Consider the following 15922-nt stretch of genomic DNA (forward strand, 5'->3'; position numbering starts at 1 on the left):
GCTGACTAACATTTTTACCAGTGGTTACAGCCAATCATCAGCTTTCCCCATTGTTCTTACTAAAGGGATTAAAATACTTAAATGTATTTATTTATTTATTTATTTTTACTAATGAATCTCTACTAACATTTAATAGAGTTCATGGTATTTTAAACTGGTGACATCCTCAGTCATTGGATTTATTGCTCAATTAACTGGCTACAATTTGGATTTCATCTGAATGTTTGTAAAAGTTTTGGTCTAAAAAACTACCTCCTCATCCCCGCAAAAAAAAATTTTATACAGTCAATGATCCCTTGAAATCTTGAAATGGCTCATATATGGAAGAAACAGTTTCCTAATTAGCTACTTAGTTACTGTTAGTCAGTCAAAGAAAAGTTTCAATTCTCCCCTAGAGTCACTGGAGCATTCAAATGGCTCAGTATTTTCTCATTTAAAAAAAAAAAAAACATTTATTTATTTTATTTTGTGTGTTTTGTGTGTGTGTGTGTGTGCACTCACACATGCATGTGAGCGCATGTGTGATTAGTGACTTGTGACTTGTGGGAGTTGTTTCTTTCTACCGTGTGATTTCCTGGAGCTCTCAGGTTTTCAGACTTGGGAGAAGGCACCTTCCTCCCCTGAGCCATCTCAGTAGGCTTAACAGCTTATGTTTCACATGTAGGGAATGGAATTGAACCCCTGGCCTTGTGGACAGCAACTCGTCACACTATTCACCGAGCCACAGACACAGGTGACTGCTCAGTATTTTCTTGTCCAGCCATCACCAGAAGTCAGTTGCCAAGAGAAACAGGGGCGACGCCATGCATTCTGCCCTGACCTGGATTCTGACATCAGACAGACCTAGTTTGGATACTAATTCTGCTATTTAATGGTTCAGTTGTATGAGTGTGGGTAGTTTACTAATGCTTACCCATCATTTAAAGTTTAATAAAAAATCTTAATAAAGTCTTCCTTCCACAACAGGAGTGTGAATTCTGAACAATGTACAGGACCATCCGACACATGAATGAGATAGAATGAGGGCTGACTGAGCAGCCAGAGAAGAGAGACAGTGGCAGATTGGAGATGTAGAAACCTTAGGCGTCCAGGTAAAAGTGAGCAGCAGGTAAGTCTCAGGGAGGGTTCAAGGACCCTCGGTATTCTGAAGACCTTTATTTATATAACATCCTGCTCTTTGATGAAGTGTATCCACCAGGACAGAGAGTAAGGAACCACTGAGGGCTCAGAGTTAGGAATGTGGTGTGGTAAGGCATTATGGGTTGGGAAGAGTGAGTTTAACAAGGGGATAGACTACATCTGGGACAAGGATGTGGCTCCAGTAAGATGCACCGGCGTCCAAGGTTTGAAGTAACACAGGGCAATAGATCATGGTTTGGAGTCTGATGAACAGAAGGAGTATATGGATTTCCTAGAACCAGTATTTGGAGTCAGAAAGTACTCTACACTTCAGTCAGTCTGCAGGCAAAAGAAGTTGGGTCACATCAGTCCCCAGTTCCCTAAGGCACCTCTCTGGGAACTCAAGTAACACCAGCTGCAACCCTTCTTCCTTCACCACAGCTGCACCTCAGGGTTCTTGTCCCCTGGACAGGCCTGCCTGCATAGACCACATTGAGCTGTACTAAAGACAAACACCAAATTGCTTCTTTTTTGCAGTCCTACACTTACACTTACAGGGGGCAGTCCCACACTTACTTACACTTACAGGGGGCAGTTCCACACTTACTTACACTTACAGAGGGCAGTCCTACACTTACTTACACTTACAGGGGGCAGTCCCACACTTACACTTACAGGGGGCAGTTCCATACTTACTTACACTTACAGAGGGCAGTTCCACACTTACTTACACTTACAGAGGGCAGTCCCACACTTACTTATACTTACAGGGGGCAGTCCCACACTTACACTTACAAGGGGTAGTCCCACACTTAGGGGGCAGTCCTACACTTACTTACACTTACAGGGGGCAGTCCTACACTTACTTACACTTACAGGGGGTAATTCCACACTTACTTATACTTACAGGGGGCAATTCCACACTTACTTACACTTACAGGGGGCAGTCTTACACTTACACTTACAGGGGGCAGTCCCACACTTACACTTACAGGGGGCAGTCCCACACTTAGGGGGCAGTCCTACACTTACTTACACTTACAGGGGGTAATTCCACACTTACTTACACTTACGGGGGTAGTCCCACACTTACTTACACTTACAGAGCTTTCCATGTTCTTTGGCTTTCATCAGTCAGTGAGAAAGTCAGCAGTCTGCCAACTCCAGGTATGTTTGTCTGTCTTACTTACTGCAGAACCTCCATTGTCATTAAAGTCTAGAATGTTAACAAATGTCGACTCACAACAAACTAATTTGTCACATACCAACTTAGAATCCTAGGAGAGGAACGAGTACACTCAGACAAAGAAAATAAACTCTCCAAGCAGAGTTGGGGCCACCTAGAGCCAAGGAGTTTCACAAGATCCTAGTTTCCTGGGAGGAGAAATAATGAACCATCATGTTTGCACCTTCATGGAACCATTCTTAAAGATCTAAATCAGTATTTCAGGAAAGGGACATTAGTTACTTTGATGTGTGTGTGTGTGTGTGTGTGTGTTTAAAGACAAAACATAAAGACTTTTTTGGGCTCCAAAAGTCAGACCCCTAGTTGCTATCAAGAAATCACTATAGAAACGGTATGGCAGGCGTTTCTATCATTAATGGGTTAAGTCCAGGGTATAAAGGACATCCAAGGGACCAGCATGAAATTGATCCTTTGGTGGGCACTGACCTCATTTGGGTGACACACTGTCAAATTCAGGTTACTCTCCACTCTTATTCTGCCTCTTTTCCTGTCATCTCTTGCCATGAACAGAACAGTAACCCACACTCATACAATGAACAGAGCAGTAACCCACACTCAGTAATCACCTTCTAGTGAGTTCAACTCATGATTTGTACATTGATCTTAAAACTGTTTTTGTGCTAATGATTCTCAAACCTGGCCACACCAGCCTCGCCCTATCCCCTGCCTTCTCCTGGCTTCAGTATGACCTGTTTTGCTAAACTCAGTTTTTCCAAATAACCAGGCAGGGCAATCTGAGTAGTTCTTTTCACACCTCTATCCCCGTTCTTCCCAGGTTCAGCTGACCCTCTCTCAACAATTTATCCTTTTTAATTTAACACCTGACTCAGAGAACTCACTTCTGAACGGCCACCCTGGCTCCTGAAGTGACCTTTTCCACATGCACAGTTACAATCCGTAAAAGATCACTTATCTTTCACTCCTCTTCAAAATTCCCAGAGCTCCCTGTTCTCCTTGTGCAACCTCTAAGATCTCCATCATCTTCTGAGAACTTCCACAGTCTGGGAGCCCAGACAGTTCAGCATGAATGACTCTGGGACCCTCAGAAAGTCCAACATGGATGACTCTGGTTCCCCAGACAGTCCAGTGTGGATGACTCTGAGCCAGACTGTCTGCATTTTGTTTCCTAGTTCTCCAGAAAAGATTTATGCATTTTGGACATTATGGTCTTTGCTCAATTTATTCTTCACTTAGAAAAAATATTTTGTCAGAGATCCAGTCAAGTTTTATCCTTTCTATAAACACTAAAACTATTGCATTCTGTGTTCTCTGACCTCCTAATACACTAACATTTTACTGTCTGCATTATTTTTTTTTTGGATTTTGCTCATAGGCTATTCTGAAATATGACCTAGCCATTATACATATAAATTTTATTTTCTTTCATGTGTGTGTGTGTGTGTGTGTGTGTGTGTGTTTGTGTGTGTGTGTGTGTGTATGTGTGTTATGAGATTGTGAAAATACATAGTTCAGTTTCTGGCTCATGATATGATATAAAATATTTGTTTAAATAATAGAGCTCTGGACACTACACAAAAGGCTACAACTCAAATATATGGTCATTGGCCATTTAGTCCCCAAAGATGGATAAAAAAAGAGTAAACAAAAGTATTTTAGTAAAAGCAATGGAGGCATGTTTTTTCTTTCTCATGTTCGGCTCAGTGGTTTGACCCTTCTTGGAACGAGCTGTGATGATTTTAATTTTAAAACCTCAGCGATAACAAATTGCTCATCACCACTGCCTTTTATGATGCCCATAAAAGTCACCACCACTAGGCTGGTGACTAAGCTAAGTGCATACAGCTGGAAGGGTCCATTGTTTCTCATACAAATTACAGTTCAGGAACTAATGAGGAAACCACTCTGAAGAGCCTCAAACCGCACTTTCTGTAAATGAGGTGTGATTTTTGGACTATCAAGAGAAGCAGTCTATGATTTCTACTAAGCATCAATTTGTCACATTTTGATTTCCTTAAGGTAATTATAATAGCACCATATTTAATATCAAAATTAAACTAAGACATTTCATGTTCTGTAACATTTTTTAAAGATTTATTTATTTATTATATATAAGTACATGGTATTCAGACACACCAGAAGAGGGCATCAGCTCTTGTTACAGATGGTTGTGAGCCACCATGTGGATGCTGGGATTTGAACTTAGGACCTCTGGAAGAGCAGCCAGTGCTCTTAACCACTGAGTCATCTCTCCAGTCCTTTGCAACATTTTTTGACCTGACCTATAGAATATGATCAGCCATGGATAGGTAGTGAACCACTAGGCATTCGGGAAGGCTGATTATATTTTCTGGGCTAGCAAGTGTTTAGTGTAGATGATGAGAGTTCCTCTAGCCCACCTGAGTGACCCTGACCATGAGTCATGCTTAGCAGACAACTGACCATAATCACAGGCTCAGGTTAAGGCTAAAGTTTGGGGAAACAGATCGCAGGCACTATAAGGCTTCCGTGGCAGATGCAGAAATGGAATCCACAGATAACATGTCTCAAACAGCTACTCTAATTTGCCACAATGTGTGCCTGGGATGAGATGCTAATTTGGTTTCAGATCCTGTGGCAAATTGGCATTGCTTAGCTCATTTTAAAAAGACCCGTAGGAAGGTTTGGGTTTCATCCAATCTATCTGCAGAGGGTGAGAGTATTATGGAAAACTTTGGGCCAGAAAATATGGCAGAGAAAGCATCTCACACAGGCAGCATCTTGAAATCCAACTCTCTTTTGGAGTAGTTTCACTCAACAGCAGGATACTGTCTACAACTTCAAATGCAAAGGAGTTGAAAGAGAGTGTTTAAAGCCAACTTCAAAAACAAATTACTTGGAAAGAGATTAAGTCTCTCTTCACTGACACAACTTTCTGGCTTCTTAGAGATAACGAATAGTTTTTAATTCTTTACTGAAACAATTGCTATCTGTGTTATTAAAGAACAGTTGCGTTATTAACCACTAAACAGAAATTGTAGTGGACATTGTGAAAGCCATTATTGAGCTGATGTCTGTCATAGGATGTTCAAATTTAAATATTAGAAAAATATCTTCATGATGATAGTTAGCATCAGAGAAGTGCTGGCTGTGGGTCAGAAGCATCTGTCTTTCTCTTTTTACACGTTTTTCTTTTACTAAAAGGTAAGTTGAGCTGTACGTGGTGCTCAGGAGGCAGAGGCAGGCGACGGTCTAGGAGTTTGAGGTTAACCTGGTGTACAACCTGAGTTCCGTGTTAGGCAGATCTACAAAGTGGCAAGAAATAACAGAGACAAAAACTGAACTGGCGGCTAACATAGACATAGTGGGCCACACCCCCACATGATCACCACAGCAACCAGGACATAGGTTTTTCCTCAGGGCCAAAATGAAGTGAATTGTTGGCTATAACAAAATCTCACTCACTTCAAGCCTGTCACTCAATTCCTCTAAGAGTGACCAACAGAGGCTGGGAAACCACTGCCCTTGCTTGTGAGTATTGTTCAGTCTTCCTTTGTGGCTCATGGACACCAGCCCCAAGAGACAGTGAGCTCCTGAGGGCAGACATGGAGGAGCTTGGGGAGGACTTGTACTGTCTGGAGGATGAGGCTCTCATTGTGATTTTTCAGATGAGTACACAATTTCAGTATTTCGAGGGCCTTCCCCATTTCCCATCTATATTAAGGTACAGTTGACAGATTTTATGTGCTGGCTGGGGCAATTGCTCAGTGGACGACATGCTTGCTGTGGAAGCTGAAAATCTCAATACGCCAGGCAAATCCCAGGTGGATTTGGGGTGTCTCCTGTAATTCAGGGGCACACTAGCTGTACTGGCAAAGTCTAAGTTCAATTGTGAGACTGCCTCAAGGACTAAACTAGAGTACTATAGAAGAAGACTTTTAAAATAAGCCGTGAACTTCTGCACACATGCACACACATGTGCAAGAGCACCCAGACATATAAGAACATGCACACACACCACACACAAAGGCATATGACAAAGTATCTATTGATACATGCATATTTAAGCAATGAGAAAAATCAAGCTAATTAGCATATCTATTACCTAATATGCTTATAACTGTAAGTACACTTAGGACTGACTCTACTGCAGTTGTCACATATGCGGTATGTCATGTATGTGGTATGCTGTAGTCACCATGCAATGTGATACTGCCTCAGAGATTATTCAAGCTGTCTAATCAAGTGTCCCCGACAACAGATATCCTCTCCCTTTTGACTTTACACCCTTGCCTCTCCTCTGGCACCCACCACTCCACTTTCTACTTGTGGGGTCTCAGCTCTTTTCAGATTCTACATGTGAGGGAGTTCAAGTGGTATTGGCTTTCTGTGCTGAGATTATTTCACATAGGACAATATCTTGCTTCCCTGTTGTCATAGATGACAGGGTTTCTTTCCTTTTGAAGGCTGAGTCATATTTCCATTATGAGCATATATACTACATGTCTTTTACCCATCATCCATAGGTAAACATTTAGATTATTATGAATAATGTTGCAATGAATATAGATATGTGTGCTGTGAGAATTTTTTAAAACATAGACATGCTATGGAAATATGTTTTTGTTTTAATCCCAGGGGCAGGATATGGTATGCTTCAGATTTTCCAGAGCAGCCTCATGATTTGGCAGGGGCATGATTTGGCCAGATTCAAGTAGTTTTTGTAAGTGTATGACATTTGGAATTCTGGAGACTCTTGAAAGGGCTTATAAATGCAAGACCCCCTGAAGGGGTGCTGCTGCTGCTGGTGGTGTTGCTGCTGCTGGTGGTGTTGCTGCTGCTGGTGGTGGTGTTGTTGCTGCTGCTGCTGGTGTTGCTGCTGCTGGAGTTGCTGCTGCTGCTGCTGCTGGTGTTGCTGCTTCTGGTGCTGCTGCTGGTGTTGCTGCTGCTGCTGGTGTTGCTGCTGGTGTTGGTGCTGCTGCTGGTGTTGCTGCTGGTGTTGCTGATGCTGCTGGTGTTGCTGCTGCTGCTGTTGCTGCTGGTGTTGCTGCTGCTGCTGGTGTTGCTGCTGGTGTTGCTGATGCTGCTAATGTTGCTGCTGCTGCTGCTGCTGGTGTTGTTGTTGCTGCTGCTGCTGCTGCTGGTGTTGCTGCTGGTGTTGCTGATGCTGCTAATGTTGCTGCTGCTGCTGCTGCTGGTGTTGCTGCTGGTGTTGCTGATGCTGCTAATGTTGCTGCTGCTGCTGCTGCTGGTGTTGCTGCTGGTGCTGGTGTTGCTGCTGCTGCTGCTGCTGCTGCTGCTGGTGTTGCTGCTGGTGTTGCTGCTGGTGTTGCTGCTGGTGTTGCTGGTGTTGTTGCTGCTGGTGTTGCTGGTGTTGTTACTGCTGGTGTTGCTGGTGCTACTGTTGCTGCTCCTACTGCTTTTGGTTGTTTCCTGGTTGGTGGTTGGAGATATCCTTATTGACTAAGATTAAACTTGCCCCAAGGAACTCAATTCCCCTAATCATCAGGAAGTAGTCTAACCATATTGACACCCCCTTTCCCCTCTAGCTTTCTTTTTCTTTTACCTAGTGTTGTGGGATTAAAAGAAATAAGGGTGGAGAAGAGTGGTAGAGATAGGAACCCATAAAGCAGCCAAAAGTCTGGCTACGTGTGTAGGTGTATTTGAGACATGATGATTTTATTTTCTTTATTTATTTGTCTAGGTGTGCTATTTCTGAAGAAGATAATAGGTGTTTTGATCTTTTTAGAATTTTGTTTATTCAATATTTATTTATTTATTTATTTATTTGTTTATTTATTTATGTCTTTTGCTTTTCATGGCTCTGAGGATAAAAATCAGTGCTTTGTGCCTAGTGTGTGTGTCAAGGATAATTTGCCCTGGATTACAGGTCTCCCATCCCAGTAGTTTTAATCTTGGTGATCTGAGAAAGTACCACAGGATTTTCTATAATGGATGTAGTAGCCTATATTTCCATCAACAATGTGGAGACTTCCTTTTTATGCACATACCACCCACACTTCTTTTTTTGATGTGTGTGTGTGTATGTATGTATGTAGGCATGCATATTTGTATCTGTATGTGCATATGAATGCATGTGTGTGCATACATGTAGAGGCCAGAGGCCAGTTTCAGGCAGCCTTCTTCAGGTCCCATCTACTTTGTCTTTTTGAGACAGGCTCTCCCAATTTTATTGGAACTCACCAAGTAGTCCAAGGGATCTCTCTCTCTCTTACACACACACACACACACACACACACACACACACACACACACACTGAGAAAAGAAGTGAGCACCAACATGTCCAGCTGTTTCACATGGAATCCAGGAGTCACATTCACCATGCAAGTTTACCAGTGCAGCTGGTGTCCCTGCCTCTCCACTTTTGCTCTTTTGATCAAAGTCATTACCATGTTTAAGATGCTAGTATATTCTGCTTAGGATTTGCATGTCCTTAATTAGTGATCTTGGGATTTTAAAAAATAGACCGTTTGTATGTCTTCTTTTGGGAAGTGTCTATTCAGGTCTTAGCTTGTATTTAATTATTTGTCTTCTTGTTTTTGAGTTGAGTCACCTACAACATTTTAGAGTATTAATCAATGTTTTTAGCATAATCAAATTTCATGACTGTAACATTACACAGGGCCATCACAGAAGTTATTTCTGCTATGTGGCCTTTTGGGTGACTAAGTAGACACTTGGGGAAAGGGACATGACTTGGAAATATCAGGGTCTAAAAGATGACAGTTTTCATTGACTGGCCTGTAGCTGATCTCAAGCAGAAGGATTTCTGCCTGAGTAGCAGTACTTCCTGCCCAGTTCTTGCTCCTTAGTAGTTTCTAGTTTAACAGCCAAAATCACTTGGCATTTGAGCAGCCATGACCAATGAGCATTAAGTGTATAAACAGAATGCTACCGCACAAATCAGTTGTGTGCACCTACTTGGTAGTGTTTTCTGTATCTCCTTTTGCACTGGTAGATTTTTCACAGACAATTGGCATAAAATTTTAGTCTTAACTCAGAAACTACGCATAAAAGAGAGAAGTGTTTTTTGTGTTTTGAAGGATTCTAGACACGTTTTTTAAGTAAGGTAGGCAAATTAGATTTGACAGATTGAGAGAGTCAGGAAGGATTGGGGAGGAAGGAGCGGGAACAGGAGGCCTGGAAAAACAGCAAGTTATAAGGGATCTCCTAGGAGGAAAATAGAGAGTGTAGTGTAAATCTGCCCAATATAGACTCAATACAGCTTGTGTTCCTAGTTACTGAGTTGTGTTTTCATTGAATGGGCTTATTTGGGTTGAAGAGGATATTGCAACAAATAATCCCCTCAGCTTAAAAAGTTATTTTTCCCTATTTTGTATGTTATATATAATATATACAATATATATAATATTCCATGTAATACATACAAAATATATGTAATTATATATATATGTAGATAGATAGATAGATAGATAGATGGATGGATGGATGGATGGATAGATAGATAGATAGATAGATAGATAGATAGATAGATAGATGGATAGATAGATAGATAGACTGGTTGTCCGAGACAGATGTAGATATCAGTGGTGAAACAATTAGTATGTGTGAAAACCAAGGTTCAACATCAGAACCACAAACAAACAAAAACAATTTTATTTACATCTATAAATTCTATTTTATTCTCCACTTAAAACAATTTGAATTATTATCACTTAAAATTATATTGAATTATGATCCTCTCCAAACTTATCTTTCTTTCTTATACTGTGGTATTATACTCTGATTCACATAGATCTGACTTTTAGTTCCTGTGATATGTCAGAAGGAAGAAAATGCACAAGCTGTTTCTGAAATTTTGGAGACTTTTGTAAGAACAGATTAGAACTCCCAGACAAAGCACAACACAGCCTTTGAAGCAGAAGACAGTTTTTTTTCCCCTTTGAACCAGAACAGCATTCTTTCAGAGCACTCAGCAAATGTTCTTCTTCTACTTTGTATGTGCATTAAAAACCACCCCAATATGCATGATTTTCCAGGTAATCTAATACACAGAGTGCAATTAGAGCATACACTCAGCAGAAATGTATGAGCGTGTATAAGTACTTGTGTGATCCTGTGTTTGTGTATGTGTGCATATGTGCACACATGTGTGACTGTGTGTATTTGTATGTGTGCATGCACAAATGTGCACCACTAACATTGTAAGATGCCTTCTGCTTCCATTCCTAGTGCTTTGTAGCTTTCTCACATGTGTTCCTAGAAAAGCTCGATGATCTGTATTGAATTACTCCTGTGTTGTCATTGTTCTGGTGATCAAAGGAGGTGCCTACCGCTATTTTAAAGCACAGCATTTCAAATCCTCACATCAGCCTCAAACACAGCACAATATAACAAAAAGGTTGTACCAAGAAGTATAAATATCATGCTTAAAAACGTTTTTTAAAAACTTTTTTTTTAAAATGTTGAAGTTGGAATATTTTAAGAATAATACCAAATTGCCTCATTAAATACATTTATTATTCTTTTCCTGCTATTTGAAAGGAGAAAAAAAGAGGAGCTCACTTATGTTAATAAAATTTCAAACTACTCTTTATTAGTGAGGACACACACACTTAAAAATTGTCTCGCTAAAGCAGAATGGGAGAACTGTTGGAGGAAGCAGTCGAGCTGGGTTTGGAGGAGGCCCATGGGAGGTCAGTACAACAAATGCGAACAGAATCTAAAGAAACCATGATTAAATCCAGAGTGGTTGTGGCAAAGCCAATATTGGAGGTGCTGAAACAGAACCCAGAGCCCTATCCATGCTTGGCAAATACTCTGCTTCTGAGCTACAGTCACTTACCCACAACCCCCCACAATTATTATTATTTCTTTTAATGGTGAAGAGGTCTTGCTTTGATTCCTACTCTGGTCCCAAACTTTGGACTTAAGCAATCCTCCTGCCACATCCTCTCCAGCCTGGGACCATTGGCACTCACCATCACTTCTAATATGCAATTTTACATGGCAGTTCAAAAAAGATGTTTGCAGAGTGTGGTGGTTTGAATATGCTTGACCCATGGGAAGTGGCACTGTTAGGAGGTATGGCCTTATTGGAGGGGTTGTAGCCTTGTTAGAGGAAGTGTGTCACTTCAGGGGTGGGGCTTTAGGTCTCATGTATATGCTTAAGTCTGGCTAGTGTGATCCAGCCCCCTTCTGGCTGCCTGCACAAAAATCTGCTGCTATTGGATAAAGATGTAGAACTCTTTGCTCCTTCTGCACCATGCCTGTCTACACACAACCATGCTTCCCACCATGATGATAATGGAATGAAGGCAATTAATGCTGCTCAAATGACCCTGGTGAGGAGGTGACAGTTCTGAGTTCTGAGTTTCTAAATGAATGACACACACATACACACATGCAGCCTTCTATGTTAATATGCCTTACACAGCTCAATGGCTGGGCCACACCCAAACTCCTATGTTGCTAATGTCTCCCTTCCAATACTCCTGAGTTATTACTTTCTAAAATCTATAGTCTCTCTACTTTAAACCCAGTGGAGGCGGGGGCCCTGAAACCACTTTCCCATGGTTGCTATGCTCTTTCTTCTGCAGCTCTCAAGCTTGGATCTTATTCCTTCTCCAGCATGGCAATTTTCCTGCCTCTCTCTCTGTCTCCTGCCCACAATCCTGCCTCTGTCTATCTGAACAGCCACTGGCTGCTGGCAACTTTGTTTACCAATCAGAACAAACTGGGATTCTCACATAATTTTTGGAACCCAAATAACGTAATGCAAGCATTAGAGCAAATTCACAGCATTTGTATTTCTTCACAGCATTAAAACCCAAAACTAAGTTATTCTATCCCAAAGGTTTTTCTCTGCTCCTTTTTGTTTGCTTTTCCAGTGCTGGGGCAAACACAAGGAAGGTCTCATGTGCGAAGAACGTGTTCAACCACCAACCCACAGCCCCATCACACTCCATGTTCTTTTATAGTTGTTAATTCAGCAAAGACAGTGAAGGCTTTCTTATAGGCCAAACAAGTGAATAGCCCCCTCCTAAACAAACTTACGGAAGTTTGCTTATAGTGTCTTCTGGTTGGGTCTGTGTCCTAAGTCCCCAAGAAGTCAAAGTATTGTTCTGGTTAAACTTTTGGAGTTTAGCATCAGGATGCCAGCTCTGTTCCTCATCAGCTGCCTTTATGCAGAAAAGATAGCTGAGCTTTCGTATCCTCAGCTCTCTCAACTGAAAAATAAGGCCCACAATGCTATTACTGCAGAGAGCTTCAGAAAAAATACAAATGATACGGTATATATAAAGCTTTCAGTCAATAGTTGCCTGTGATTGCAATAAACTCCACGAATACCTGTTGGAATTACTATTTTTAGACACCAGGCATGTGGAATGAATCTAACTAAAATCATGATGTATCTTAGTAGTTGAAGTTATAGCCATGAAGACATTTTTCAAAATGGAGATGACATTCAAAGGTTTCCTACTTAAAAACTTGTTTTACATGGATAAAGGCAATTAGTTTTACATTCTTACTTTAGCTTTGCAAAAAGACATTGTAAGTGGCCAGAATAGATGTGGGTAGCACTTAGCTAGAGCAAGAAGGGTTTCTGCCTTCTATTATTGTGAGGTGCTTTATTCCTGTGCTTTATATTTCTGTTCATCTCAAAATTTCACTTACCCGTCATCTATCAGTCCATCAGTCCATCCATTCACACACACGTCCCCCATCAGCCATCCCTTCACACACACCCCTCCACCATCAGTCCATCCATTCACACACACCCCTCCATCATCAGTCCATCCATTCACACACACCCCTCCACCATCAGTCCATCCATTCACACCACCTGCCCTCCCCATGGGCTCATGTGTATCAACATTTGGTTCCCAGCTAGTGGCACTGCTTGGGAAGGTTGTAGATACTTTTAGGAAATGAAGCCTTTTGGGAGGAAGTGAATCAATAGAGGGAGGCCTTATGGTTTTATAGACTAGACACACTACCTGTTCACACCCAACTTCCTAACTATGGAACGCAAAGTGACCAACTGGCTCCCGGCTCCTCCAACTCTTCTCCACCTGTTCATCAGAATAAAAACCCTTCCATTTTCAAAATTGCTTCTCATCAGATACTTTGTCACAGTGACAAGAAAAGTAACTAATGTAAGCATTTCCTGATTGTCCTGAAATCCTGAGCTCAGAAAGGGGGCCAGAGCATGATACCCATCATCTGCCACCTTTTCTGAGGCTCGGGGTGCTCCCATCTACTTCTTGCTTTCATAGTGCTGTAAGAAGGCAAGAGCAAAGGAAAGAAGCAGAAAACAGTCTGCTCACCTAGACTCGTGCAGAGTCCTAGAAGGGAAGGAATGATGTTCTGTCTCATGTGTTCCATGTGTCTTGTATGAAGAAGACTGGTGTAGCAGTAAAACATTAATCCACTGGAATCTCCCCAGTGGGTGTTTTGGAGTCCCAAAAAAAAGACACACATGCACAGCTTTATATTTTAAAGACTTTAACAGCTCTCCATGTGTGTGTGTGTGTGTGTGTGTGTGTGTGTGTGTGTGTGTGTGTGTGTGTGTTTTTCCCAGGACTCCAAAACATTTGGGCAGGTGTAAAGGAGGCACACCCGCTGGGGAGTTTCCAGTGTGTTATTATTTTACAAATGCACAGTGGCAACTTCTCTCCCGATGTTTTCACTCCTGGGGAGGCAGAGTGAAGTCAGGACGTGCATGAGGGGGATCAGGGCGAAATGTGGTTTAGGGGTTGTACATCTGTTCATTCAGCTAACCCGAGAGTTCTTGGCGTAATAAGCATCAAGAAGCACCATGGATCGCTCTGAGAATTTGAAGATGAGTGTTAACACGTGTGTACTCTTCTAGGGAGGGACCGTCTAACTCAGTAAACTCACCAAGTGGGGAGTTGTTCCTCTGAGTAGGGCCCCAGAATCTGACAAGGTCCACAGTGGTGCTCCTGTCTAGGTGTTCATTCCAAGTACCAAGGCATACAATTGTTTGATTCTGACAACTCAACAAGGCAAGGGCCACTCCTTGGAAGAATAGAAGTTGCCCAAGGTTATCAGAAAGCAACTTAAGTTGGATTCTAAATCCAGGTTTGTTTATTGGTATCATGGTACATATAATCTGGATGTTGGAAATATATTTATAGTACTCAGGGGTGATCTGCTGCTATCTAAAATAAAATGCATAGTTAAGTCTTTGCTTTTTCTTGACCATCTTTCTCCCCCCACAGCACTTCTCTATATGGAGGACAATGTTTTAAATGGAAAGCCATGTGCATTTTGTTTGTAAACATCTATAATGTGTAACTCAGCTTATAGTACTTGCCTCTTTTTGATGGTTTTGCATTATGAGTTTTTAGTAAAGTGGCAGTCTACAGCCAACCAAAAATATCACATAGAAAATTCCAGAAAGCAAAAGTATATCTGTTTTAAATAAATTTTATTACAATTTATGATTATGATGGTCTATTGTATTGCAGCGTTGCTGTTGACAATCTTTTGCTTGAGATGCACTTTACAGTTTCGGTGATACAGTATTGCTAAGGATGGATCCTCTGATAGTTTCAAGCTTTCAAACCTATTATGGGCTAGGAAACGTTGTGCTATTGATGGATTCCACAGTGAACACAGAGGAAGTTGCCGGGGAAAGGAAATCCTCGGGATGATTTATTGTTTGAGGCTGGTTGTGTACACAGCAGGCCATGGTTGCCGTAGTCATGCATGAAACAACCCAACCTCTGTCCCAACAGACCATGTACTTTTTAAAAGTTACATTTTATCCTCTTTATAAAATCAATATGACCCACAATGGAATATTCTGAGCTACAAATATCTAATAAAACAAAAACAACCACAAAAAATATAAAATCCCACCAAACTGGAGTTCAATTAAAAAAAAAAAAGCAACTTGTGAAGAGGGCATTTACAGGGAGCTGTCAGAGTTCAGGGTAATAATACATTGCTACAAATAGCTTAAGTACCCTTTCGGCTTTGTACAGCTGCGGGAATAAAACAGACAGGAGTGCCTTGCCTCCTTGTGACAGTTGATGTGTGTGTGTGTGTGTGTGGGGGGGGGGTCACTCTCCAATTTTCCCCAGGGTTCTCCAAACATGCTGATCTAGACTCTCAGTGCTGAAGCTCAAACCTGGTGGCTAGGCACCGACGCATGCGCGCTCTTGCCTCTGTCACCGGCCTGGTTTTTCTCAGGCAGGTTTTTGAGGCTCAGCAAAAGGCGCAGGACTGCTTTAGTGAATAGTTCTGAGCCCGGGAGAGGTGACAAAAACCACCTCTTTCCCTCCACATAGGCTGAAGCTGCAACTGTCCCCACGTCACGCACTTTCAAGGTGTCAAAACATCCTGAAAAGAAACTAACTTGGAGGAAGGGGCTGAGGATGGACCTGGAGGAAGCGGGACCAGGGGCCGATCACAAACTTTCCACGCTGCGTTCTCCAGATGCGCGGAGTGCATATCTCACTCCCCCGGGCTCCTGGTGTCCCAGTTAAGCTGTGGCTCCTCTGAGACCCTCTTAATTTAAATCTCATTCATTGTTTAGGGTGTCCGGGGGACATCGCTTCCAATCTCCGTGTTCAGCCACACTTCCTAGGAAGCCGCGCTGATGGGCT

At 41.9% G+C, this 15922-nt stretch overlaps 1 pseudogene across 1 annotated transcript; it reads right to left on the reverse strand.

Moving 5' to 3' along the window:
• Positions 1-6959: 6959 nt before the first annotated feature.
• LOC308420086 lies at positions 6960-14108 on the reverse strand (annotated as a pseudogene). Its single transcript has 2 exons — positions 14070-14108; positions 6960-7451 (listed from the first exon to the last, which is right to left on the reverse strand). The product of its transcript is annotated as an uncharacterized misc_RNA (transcript).
• Positions 14109-15922: the final 1814 nt, after the last annotated feature.

Source organism: Micromys minutus (assembly GCF_963924665.1).
Source record: "Micromys minutus genome assembly, chromosome: 4".
Lineage (NCBI taxonomy): Eukaryota > Metazoa > Chordata > Mammalia > Rodentia > Muridae > Micromys > Micromys minutus.